This window comes from Uloborus diversus, chromosome 7 (genome assembly GCF_026930045.1).
Source record: "Uloborus diversus isolate 005 chromosome 7, Udiv.v.3.1, whole genome shotgun sequence".
In the NCBI taxonomy this organism is placed as follows: domain Eukaryota; kingdom Metazoa; phylum Arthropoda; class Arachnida; order Araneae; family Uloboridae; genus Uloborus; species Uloborus diversus.
The window spans coordinates 28,395,798-28,407,848 of record NC_072737.1 but is presented as its reverse complement, the minus strand read 5'-3'; the positions used below and the strand labels follow the sequence as shown (position 1 = coordinate 28,407,848).

Genomic DNA, 12,051 nt, shown 5'->3' with positions numbered 1-12,051 from the left:
GCCTTTGCAGCACCACCGCCCACCGGCCTCTGCAGGTGCGTCGGAATCCGCTTTTCCTGGTCGGAGGCGTCCATGTCCTGCACACACACATACTCACAAACATACAGTCACATAAAAACACACGCCAACGTGTATACACACAGGTCTCCGCACACACACAAGCCTACACATGCATGAACGCGCGTCTATGCACACATACAACAATACACACGTAACCGCCCTGGAGGAAGGGTAATCTTGGGGGGACAGGAGCCGTTTCTAGAAACAATAACTCCAATGAGTACGGCTCTGTCACAACTCGTGATTGCGAAATACATAATTTAAATTCAAAATCTCAGAATTCAAATTATTTTTTTGAGCAATCACGATTGCTTATTGCTTTCATTTGACCGTCCTTGGCGTCTGGTTCCTTTTTCAGCTTGGACCAGGGACACCAGCACCACCGCCCACCGGCCTCTGCAGGCGGCGCACAGTGGTTCAAAGCGACATAAAAGCGGAAAAAATTCAATAACTTTGAATATTCTCAAAAAATGCTTTGGATTTCTCAAAAAATGCTCAAAAATTGTTAAAATTGTTGCATGGTAATATTTATCTTCACGCTTGCTGATCGTATTCATTGCGAAACCCCGATTTTACGTCCCTCGAATCTACGTTTTCACCTTATTTTACTTTTTTTATCATCAGGTCCCAGTTTTTCTGTACACTGATAATATTAATTTAACCCGGATGAAAAGTTTGTTATTTATGAATTTCCCGCATTTTACGTTTTCCCTTGGACGTTAAAAAAAGGAGAAAAAATGTTTTAAAATTAAGAAAAGTGTTCCCCTCTGTGCATTTTAAAACATAATCCACTCTGAAAATACACCGCCAGCTCAGTCAATTCCAGCCGAGGACTGCAGTTTCGTGCTTATTAGCACTCATCAGCCCGGCATAGGAGTGACTGAGCTGGAGGTGGAAAACCTCTTAAGGAAGCCAAGAGTGCGAAACAAACTGGTAGCTAATAGAGAATTAGCACTGACCAGACGAGTGACCGAAACAATGGTTTGGTTCAACTCATCTGCAGTCCTCGGCTGGAATTGACTGAGCTGGCGGTGTATTTCATGTATTTCTGCCTTAGCCCTGGCTATAGGGCGGTAACTTACTGAATAATCCACTCTGTTGAAAGTTAATCCATGAAAACAGAAACGCTTCTGCTCCATCCGTAGCTGACCTTATGGACTTTTCGGCCGCCAATGAAGGTGAACAAGAAGAGGAAACACAACTCGTCTCTTCTTTCAACACTGCATTTAAGAGCTTAATAATAGTGGAAAACTATTTTATTTATCATGAAGACCAGGAAAAAACTTTGCAAAGTGCAATCCTGGAAGATGCTGTATTTACTTTGGATTCAATGACTCATTATTACTGACTATTTTCAACCTAAACGCCCGAATTCGTTACTTAATGTGTTAGAATGATCTAAACTGGTAGGTACAATAATGTTCTTTTCGTAAATTATCGCTTTTTTACATTTCATAAGCGTCATCGTAGCAACCTTTGTTACTATATTTGTTTCCTTATCTGATTTTTGCTTTTTATACATTTCTCGTATTTTACGTTTTCCCATATTTTATGTTTTTGGATTTGAATTGACGTTTTCTCATAGTTTATGTATTTTATGTTTGATTCAGGCCTCTGAGAAACGTGAAATCGGGGTTTCTCTGTAGTTCAAATTCATTTCTGTTTTTAGTGAAATATATAAATTAAATCAGTCGTATGCCACACGCAAGGTTTATTTATTGCAATTGATACCCTCGAACACTTTTTTCTGGCAATGTTGACAAACTGAGAACAGCTTTATACTAGAATGATTTCTAAAGTAAATCAGAAATTTCAAACGTTTAATGATTTTCTAATTTCATTGTTTTATGAACAGAATAGTTATTTAACTTTTTATGTATAATTCCGTATGAGTTTTAAAAATTTCTTTCTCATATGTATCTTCTTTAAAGCCAAACGGGTCCGAAAATTGTTATTTTCAGGTTACTACTGCATTGCATGTAGAATAATGCTCCGCATTAAGCCATAACAATGTAAATCTGTTTAAAAAAATCCTCTATATTTATTGATGAATGTTTCAAAAGCCCCAACTTTCGGAAACAATAAACAAACGTTTTTAGGCTCTCCTGCAAAGTAGTGAAACTGTGACATACGTTAGTCTGGAGCATGTCAAATTTGATGACCAATTTCTTTGATAAAAAAGCAATTAACCCCCGTTATACTGTTACGAGTTATTTTCTAACTTACAATATTGGTATTCGTAAATAGCGAAGATCAAACAAAAACATCTGCCACGACTGCAGTCGCAGGTGGTCGCAGCTTAAATGTTGTTGTTTATTTACAGGAAGGATTAAACTACTGATATATGTAAATTTTAGCCCACCGGAAGCCGCCGATAGAAGTATATTATACAATACTTTTCATTATATTTTTCAGAAAATAATGGTTTTTTATTTCATGTAGTTTTCAATTTTGATGACTTTTTAATTTTTAACTACAGTGTAATATGCATCCTATAAGTGTGAAAAACCAATCAGAAATGACTTTTCTTAAATTTTGGTCCTCCTTATTGAACGAATGAATTAAAACTGAAATATAAGGCGTACGTCCGAAAAAAGTAAAAACATAATTGTTCAACAATCTCGGTTTATTTTTGTAAAAACGAATTTTTTTCTTCAAAAAACTCTTATGGAGTAAGTTACTACAACTCAATGGCCAAGTAATTATGGCATGAAATATTTTTTATCTTAAAACTTAAAAATGGCTATTTTTTCCGCCCTTGAACCACTGTGCGGCGCGGCGCGGCGCGGCTGCTCCGATCCTGAGCTATCCGCTTCTCCTGGTCGGAGGCGTCCATGTCCTACACACATGCGTTCTCGTACACACAGACACACGCTCATACACACAAGCCTTTACACACATACACACACGCCTACGTGCATACACACAGGTCTACGCACACACACAAGCCTACACATACACGCACGCGTGCCTACATATACACACACGCCTGCACGCACACACACAACTATACATACGTAACCACCTAGGAGGAGGGGTAGGCTTGGGGGGGACAGGAGCTGTTTCTAGAAACAATAGCCCCCAATGAGTGGGGATCTGTCGCGACTCGTGATTGCGAAAAATATAATTTGAATTCAAAATTTCAGAATTCAAATTAATTTTGAAAATTCGAAAAGTTTTTTTTATTATATATATATATATATATATATATATATATATATATATATATATATATATATATATATATTTTTTTTTTTTTTTTTTTTTTTTTTTTTTTTTTTTTGAGCAATCACGATTGCTTATTGTACTCACTTGACCGTTTTTGGCGCCCGTGCCTTTTTCAGCTTGGACCAGGGCTGCAGCACCACCGTCCACCGGCGCGGCGGCGGCGCGGCTGGTCCTGAGCACTGTCCCCCGAAATCCACTTTTGCTGGGCGGTGGCGTCCATGTCCCACACACACGAACGCCTACACACACACACACACACACACGAACGCCTACACACACACACACACACACACGAACGCCTACACACACACACACACACACGAACACCTACACGCACACGCACGTACACAACACTCACTCACACACATGCATACATACACTTACGCACCCACGCACCCACACACATGCGCCTACACAAACACACACGCTCGTGATTGCGAAAAACATAATTTGAATTCAAGATGCCAAAAATTCAAATTAATTTTTTTGAGCAATCACGATTGCTTATTGCTTTCATTTGACTGTTTTTGATGTCCTATCATTTTATTTTCCCACCGCCACCCTCTGCACCATCACCGTGGACAGGCGGGCTCCTCACGATGCTGCACCTATAGCGAAAGCCGTCTCCAGGTTGCATCCATGTCCTACTTCCTACACACACGTGCATACATACACAACTACACACACACACGCGCACATACACACACACAAACACATACACCTATACACACATACACCTACACACACATACACCTACAAACACATACACACACAAACACATACACGCAACTACCCACAAATTCATGCCTGCACACAGACACAAACACATATGCCTACACACACATACACATACCCCCCCCCCCCACTTATGCCAGCACACAGACACAAACACACATACCCCGTACACACAAACACACATGCCTACATACACACACTCGTGATTGCGAAAAACATAATTTGAATTCAAAATGTCAAAATTCAAATTATTTTTTTTTTTTTTTTTTTTTTTTTTGTGGCAATGAATGGAAAGTTTACTTATGGAAGATTTCAGCTCATGAAGATCGCGAGTTGGCTCTTCTGCTCGATACAACAACGGCAGATTTGCTGCTGCCATCTATTGTCATAAAGACTAAACAAAACTCAAGTTATAATACTGAAAAATATTTATGTATATGTAAAGAAATTTATATATTTAAACAGGGACGTGGCGTGCGTGTGGGGTGTGACACCTCCCCGCGCCCCAGTTTTTTTCGATAGTTTGCATTTTGAACAGATCAGTGGGCAAGAGTATCTGAATGAATAATATATTTTATTCTGCATATCGACTCTTGAAAAAAAAAAAAAAAATCCAGAGTAATAAAATGAACGAGAAATATACCACGGCTACGGAGCTGGAGGGAAAATGACCGACTCTGGAAGTTTTAGAGCCTTTGACTATGACTCCTTTATGCCAAAATCAGTCCGACTTCAACTTCGCAAGCACTGGCAAAGTTACTGACTGTGAGAAAACCTTTACCCCAAAATCAACCTGACTCCTCAGCCCTCAACTATATCACTGGGCATAAAAGCACGATTTTGCTCAAGTCGGCATTTGGTTAAAATAGGGAGAGCAGCAGCAGAGTTTAAAAAGACAGTAAATGTACAATTGTACATGGCGCAGTACTGGAACAACTAATATCTTATCTTGTCTTACTGAGAAGCGAAAAAGCAGCGAACTGACCGCCCTCGAACGTCCTTTGTGCATCTTCGCATGTTCTTTTTTTTTCTTTTTATTTTCGCCCTCAAACCTGTGCACCTTTGTTTTATTTATTTATTTTATCGCTCTTAAAAGTGTGTGACTTTTTTTTTTGCGTGTGTGTCTTCGTTTGTTTTTATTTTATTTACGTTCTTGAACGTGTGCGCTTTCATTTTTCCCCTCTTTCCCTCCCCCTCCAACCACTGTGCTTACGGTTTTTTTCTTTTTTTTTTCGTCCTCGAACCTGCGCCCTTTTGCTTTGCACCTTTTCTTTGAATCAAGGTTGACGCCCTCTTGGAGGAACCCAGAGTCCGCCCCTGTCCGCAAGTACTAGTACAAACTGAGGTGTACGTGTTCTTATAGACAGCTATAGTTTACACTTCATGCGCCCGAAATAACGTTTCTTGAACCTTTACTTTTTATGACCTCGGAGGTTATATCACCTTTTTGAATAGATCACACGCTATTTGTTGTATCTCAAGAACTACAAGAACTGCAATATAACGAAAAATTACTGTAGTTACGTATTGAAACTATACTCGTTGGTAGGTGATGCCCCGAACTAAAATGTTTAAGAGGACGGAAATTCCTATTTTGCCCAATAGAATATAGAACTGCAAATTTTGTCGAATGATAATTTTCGGACATGCTCACACAGGGGTGCCCACAAGGGGGGATTATGGCGCAAGTTGCGCCATCAAAATTTTTGGGGGGGATTTTTTTTCCAGAAGGTTTTTTTTTCTTTAGAACATGAAATTTTCGAATTTTGGAATGAAAAATATTAAAACTCATTCAATAATAAATAGATGCATTAATAATGCTTTTTTCACGTACTCTCTTACGGGCCGTCGCAGTAGCTAGCACCCCCTCCCCCCCCCCCTAGTTTTTCAGAAGTGGGGCTGCCAATTTCATTTTAGCGATGCAACTAACGAAGAAAAAGGGAAACTCTTCGTTGTTTTACAAAATTAAAATAGTAATTATAAATGAACAATTGAAATAATAGTGAAAAAAAGTATTTTTTCTGTAAAATTTGAATAGCAAATGTAATCTTAAAATACAATTTAGGAGCATCCATGATTCTCTTTTATTAGGAGTATCTAAGTAAAGGCCGCAAAAATGTACGCTTCAAACATTTTTATTAACGCAAAAAAAAGTATTCAGTACAGTACACTCTTCACTAGGCAGCAGAGTGGGTATGTCTGCCTAGTCGGAAACTATGGGCTCGGATCAGATTAAAGTATTGCGCATAGAGTAAAATTAGCTTAATGGGAGGGATGACCGGCGACAAAACTAACATTCTGCACATCTTGTCTCTCGGAGGTCCTGGTTATACAAAATCATGCTTCATGGTTCTTTAGTTAAAAAAAATAAAAATAAAACACATACATAAATAGGACAGCTTCATTAGGACAGCCCACAGGATAGGGGTCGCCGAAACATTCCCATATGTATTTTTTTTTTTTTTTTGATGAAAAATGTTGTAATGAAAATCATTGCTAAGTGGAGAAAAATGTATGGGTCGCCGAAATAAATTTCAAATAGAGAGAGAGAGAAAAGAAAAACAGTTAAACGTAAAGAGAGATTAAAAAGTATTGTAATGAATACTCACACCAAAAGTTCTAAATGTTTGAATGTAAAAATCGTAAGTAAATCAAAGCTTGATCAAGAGATGCAGGTTGCATATTTAAAATAAAATGAAGTGGAATAGAGACCTAAGGTATCGCAGAAAATTACCACATCCGTTCAAATTGTTAAAAGTCCTTTCTCTAAAGCCGCAAACGCTTGTATTGCAAGAAAACAAAAATATATTCGGCGAGAAATTGAAAACTTTATTATGGAAAATCCAAGCAAATAATCGTGTTTGGCAAAGGAAAATCAGAAAAAAAAATTCACAATGTGTTTATCAATAATTAAAATTTACAATGAAGATAGGAGGGACCATACTGAAAGGAAGAGTGGAGAACTCCAAATCCTTCTTTTTACGTCCCCTAAGCTGGCCTGGAAGTGAGTTTTTAAAACTTAGGTTTTGAAAAAATCCCGGGAAAACGTTCTCCAACCCCAATTCTTACCCTAACGTCATTTAAGATGGCCTACACCTGAGTATTTAGGACTGCAATTTCGAAAAACCGTGAGAGTGCTCCCAACGTAACCTCTGAAAAACACCCTCTCAATTAATCATTCACATCATTCAAGATCGAATAAATTTCGTTTTTGGACTTTAATTTTAAAAAAAACTCCCTAAGATTTCCCGAAACTGTCGTCCTCCAAATATTACCGAAGATCCTCAAAAATTTCATTGTTAAGACTTAAATTCAGAAAATTTTTCGGGGGAGAACTCCAAAACCTTCTACCCTTCTAACAGTATTTAAAATCGTCTACGATTGCGTTAATTAAATTTCAATTTGTAAAAATTTGCCAGGGGATTACTCCGAATATCTCCACCCATTAACATCAACAAAAATCTTCTAAAATTGCGGTTTCAACAGATCGAATTTTTTTCAAGAGAATGCCTTCCCCTTCAAAACTTCCCCCGCCCCCTTTCATCGAAGGTAGGCTTAAATACGTCTTCGGAGCTATAGTTTCAAGAAACTGGCGGTGCACTAAATTTTTCACAAAAAATGTCTCCAATTGTGTTTTTAAGGCTTCAAAATTTCGGGGGGGGGGGGGGGGGGGGGGGGGGGGGGGGGGCACATCCCTCTTCTCCTTAATATAACTATAGATCGTCTAAAACTGAATTTTTCGAACGACAATTTTGAAAATTTTCCCGGGGGGAGTCCCCGGACCCCCTTTACGTAATCAGAAATAATTCCCAATTGGGAATGCGTGCTTGAAGTTTACATTTTGAAAAATTATAGAACGATGACCCCGAGTCTTCCTCTCTCAACATCACCATAGATCGTCTAAAACTGTATTTTCTAAATAACAATCTTGAAAATTTCCGGGGGAGAGCCCCCGGACCCCTTCTTCGGAACATAGTTAAATATAACGTACGATTTTGTTGGGAACTTAAATTTGGAAAAATTATCGGGAGAGGCTATCCTGGACCTTCCTTCCTCACAAACTTAAAATATGCTCTAAAACTGCATTTTTATATCTTCAATTTAAAAATAATGCAAGAAGGTAACCTTCCGACACCCCCTAATTCTGATTGAATATTATCCTTACGATTAAATTTATATTGCTAGTAATAAGGTCTAGTAATATGACTATCCCTGCTAAATCAGAAGCCAAATCTTCTCTCTCTCTCTCTCTGAGCATTGAAACATGCGTTCGAAACAATTAAGGGGACGCCAAAAGCGCCCCCCCCCCGTTTTTTGGACCTAGCAACGGCTCCGGTACCCTTTTCAAAATTTAATAACCGTGTCTCCTTTTCAATGAAGGAAATATCACAGACGGCTATAAGTTGGTGTCCGTTTTAAAGCTGGATCAGACGATTTGATATCTTTTCAATTTTTTATAAATTTTCTGGAAGTAGCACAATTTTGCATGATGAATACGTGTGACAGTGATGAGAGGGAGAGAGGTAAAAATATTTTAGTGTTTGTAATAATTCTAACCATATGCTCTAGTTTACCATTGATTCATTTGCACCTTGACAATCGTTAAGAACCAGTTTTGAAGTTTGCGAATAACGTATTTTTTATCACTCCAATTGATAATTAATGTATTTTATTCATTAACTAGCTTAAGCTTATGAAGAATTTTTGTCATTTCACTTTACTCCCATCTTCTCTACCATTTTTAAACTGATTGTTTCAATTTATCATTAGATCATTTTCATTAAAACTTTCAGTGATGCTGGTTTTCGCTCATGGAAGTAGAACAGTCTGTTCTCAAGGTGTTTAAATTATTTTTCGTAAATCATATTTACTTTTTTCTATATCTGATATGTATAGAAGGATATTTGATTCGTTAAAATTTCCGAGTTCTGATTTTCGATGTGTGCTGAATAGCTGAATCCATTTTTGAGGATTTCCGACAAAGATCTGTCATAATGTGCGTGATCCATCTTTTTTGGCTATGCGACTTCAATTTTGGAAAACTTCCATAAGAGCTCCCCCACTGTAACGCCAGAATAAGACTCTCTTTATCATCAAGAATCATCTAAAACTCCGTTTCTAGTACTGCAGTTTTGAAAAATTTATAGGAGAGAGCCCCCGACTCCCACCTTTTTCCTTAGCACGATCAAAGAAAAGCCTAGAATTGCGTTTCTGGAATATCAATTTTAAAAAATTGCCGGAGGAATGGCACTGAAATTCACCTTCCACTAATATTATCAAGATCTAATCAAAACTGCGTTTTTAAAGCTACAAGTTCGAAAATTTAAGTGGAGAGCCCCTCTTCCTCCCCCCCCCCCCCCCAATCTCGTCAACATTATTTAAAAAATAGTCTTATATTTGGTTTTTAGGGCTTTAATTTCGAGAAAATTACGGGAGAGCTTCCGAAAACTCTTTTTCTTAACGTCACAAAGGTCGGCTACAATTGCAATTTTAGAGCTTCAATTTCAGAAAACTGCTTTTCCCTCAACCATAGATAACGTTTTTAAGACTTTAATTTTAAATATTTTCCTGGGGCGAGCCCTAGGATCTCTTCTTTATCTAACATTGCCACAAATAGTCTAAAACTCGCTTTTAGAACCACAATTTTGAAAACAAAGGAGAGGCCTCCTTAACACAACGTTAAACTATCTACAATTGCACTTTTAAAGTTTCAATATTGAAAAATTACCGGGAAGGGGTAACCAACCCTTTTGTCCCCCTAACATCACCAGAGATCGTCTAAAACTCGTTTTAAAACTGCAAGTTCGAAACTTTTCCGGGGGAGAAACCCCCGGGCTATCTAAGTGACAATAAAATAGGATTCATATTGTATAGATTCGTATTATATACTTTTAATAATGACTTCATCCCAAGCCAGAAAGTTGAATCCACTCTTCCTGTAATTATTCATACGTTTGAAAAAAGAAAAAAATAATAAGGTGAAGCAAAATTCAGGAGCACCCAAAACTTGTTTACTCAAGGTCCACGTTGTAAAATTTGGGGAGGCAAGGCGGGTCAACAATTCAATAATATTTCAGTTCAAATGGTATTTTTAGCGCTAATCCCCCCCCCCCCCCTTGAATTTGACTGGAAATTATACACTCCAAAAACTTATGTTTGACCCGATTCGAAAGTGAGAAAATTTTTGGGGGGGATTTTGCGCCATTGAGCTTGGGGGGGATGGGCACCCCTGTGCTCACATCTAATGAAAAGGGACGTTCTAGAAATTTCAAATCGAACTATTGCAATTATGTCCCATCTGAGTCTTTTCTTTTATACAAAAGATGGCACCACATATGCAGACCGTTTGTAAGCACTTGCACGGCACTTGCTTAGCTTACAGCGGTACTTGAAAACATTACTCTAAAAAGATGCTTGACTTAAAGAACTGCAGCTATTTTTCAAAGCAATTATTAATTTTTCGACTTTTTTAAAGAAAAAAAACAAACTATAAAAGAATATGTCATAAGTTTTTATATTAACTTTGACACCAACGACTCGTCAACGGCCATACCATGTTGAAAACACCGGTTCTCGTCCGATCACCGAAGTTAAGCAACATCGGGCGTGGTCAGTACTTGGGAGGGTGACCACCTGGGAACACCACGTGCTGTTGGCATCTTATTTTTTGGAAAATTCCGAATGAAATTTATTTTCAGGTGGTTCCTGCAAAAATTTAGTTATTAAAATTTGACATTTTCACTGACTTATTCGTTAATGGCTAGAGGAGAAATGTTTTTACATTTTTGCAAAGAAAAAAATACTAAAAGCAAGGAAGTTCTAATTTCTAAGGGGAGGAGCCCCTTTCCTCCCCCCATATGGGAGCCCTTGAAAGGGTGTGCACTAAATGCAAATTTTATCGGAAAACAACGAAAACCACGTGCACTTATGTGTAAAAACTTTTTTTTTTTTTTTTTTGCTTTTTTTGAGCCAGAGGGCAATTGATCCCTCTAAGTAACGGGTTTCGTTTCGTAAATGCGAAACTTTAGATTTTTAGCAGTTTAAATAAACCGAATGATACACATGAAATATTTCAAAAACAGGCATACATAGGAAAGTTTTCTGTACTCAAAAAAGGAAAGACAAAAGTCTGTCTTCCGTGCCAATTTGTAAAACGACGAACAAACGAAATTTAACCTAAAACAAAAGACGTTTCCGCACATCGAATACATGGGAGCCTCAAGTCTAAATTTGTGGGAGGAGAAAAATTTTCTAACAACGGAATGACACCCAGAATTTTACATAAAATTGAAAAAAAAAAAAAAAGAAAATGCATGCATACGAAATTATACATCGAATGAAAAATAACAATATATCAAATAAAGGAACAAAAATATAATTGCAAGATTGCAATACTACCTCTAAATTTTCTGAATTATAAGTCAAAACTTTCGAAAAAGGAAAATTTTTGGGAGGTCACAGAGACCTCCTGTGACCTCACATTGGAGGGGTCCCGAACTTAAATTTTTGGGAGATGGAAATTTCTCAATTTACCCAATGAAATTCCGAATGATGAAATAAGAGCATGAACCAGTAGCGCACCTAGCATAGGTGACACCCGGGGCGGTAATTTGTGATGTTACCCCCCCCCCCCCAAACTCAAAAGAAAAAATAATAATAATAATAAAAATAAAAAATTTAACAGAAAAATAAGTAAATATTTTTAAAAAAAACGGTTTTAATATTTTTGTTAACATGAAATTAATACAATTTTCAGGAACGACTACATTTGTGATGCAACTAACTTTTTGTGGGTTAATGCGCAAAAGACAAATAAAAAGAACGCTTTTTATATAATTTTTCCCTAGACGCATATGTGCAGTAGGCTGGGCCGAAAAAAAGATAATTTTCGATAAGCAAGTTCTAATAGCAAAAAAAGTTGGGTATTGGCATCCTAAACATAGGAAAAATAATTTAAAAATAATAATATTCATGTCTTCAGATCGCGCATTGGCAGCAAAGTTTGAAAAAACGGTAAAAAAATGATCA

General features: G+C 37.4%; 1 non-coding gene across 1 annotated transcript; it reads left to right on the top strand.

The window, feature by feature from the left end:
• Window positions 1–10,562: 10,562 nt before the first annotated feature.
• Window positions 10,563–10,681, top strand: LOC129227068 (5S ribosomal RNA). The gene has a single exon (XR_008580817.1). It is a non-coding gene; the product is annotated as a 5S ribosomal RNA (ribosomal RNA).
• The last annotated feature ends 1,370 nt before the right edge of the window (window positions 10,682–12,051 follow it).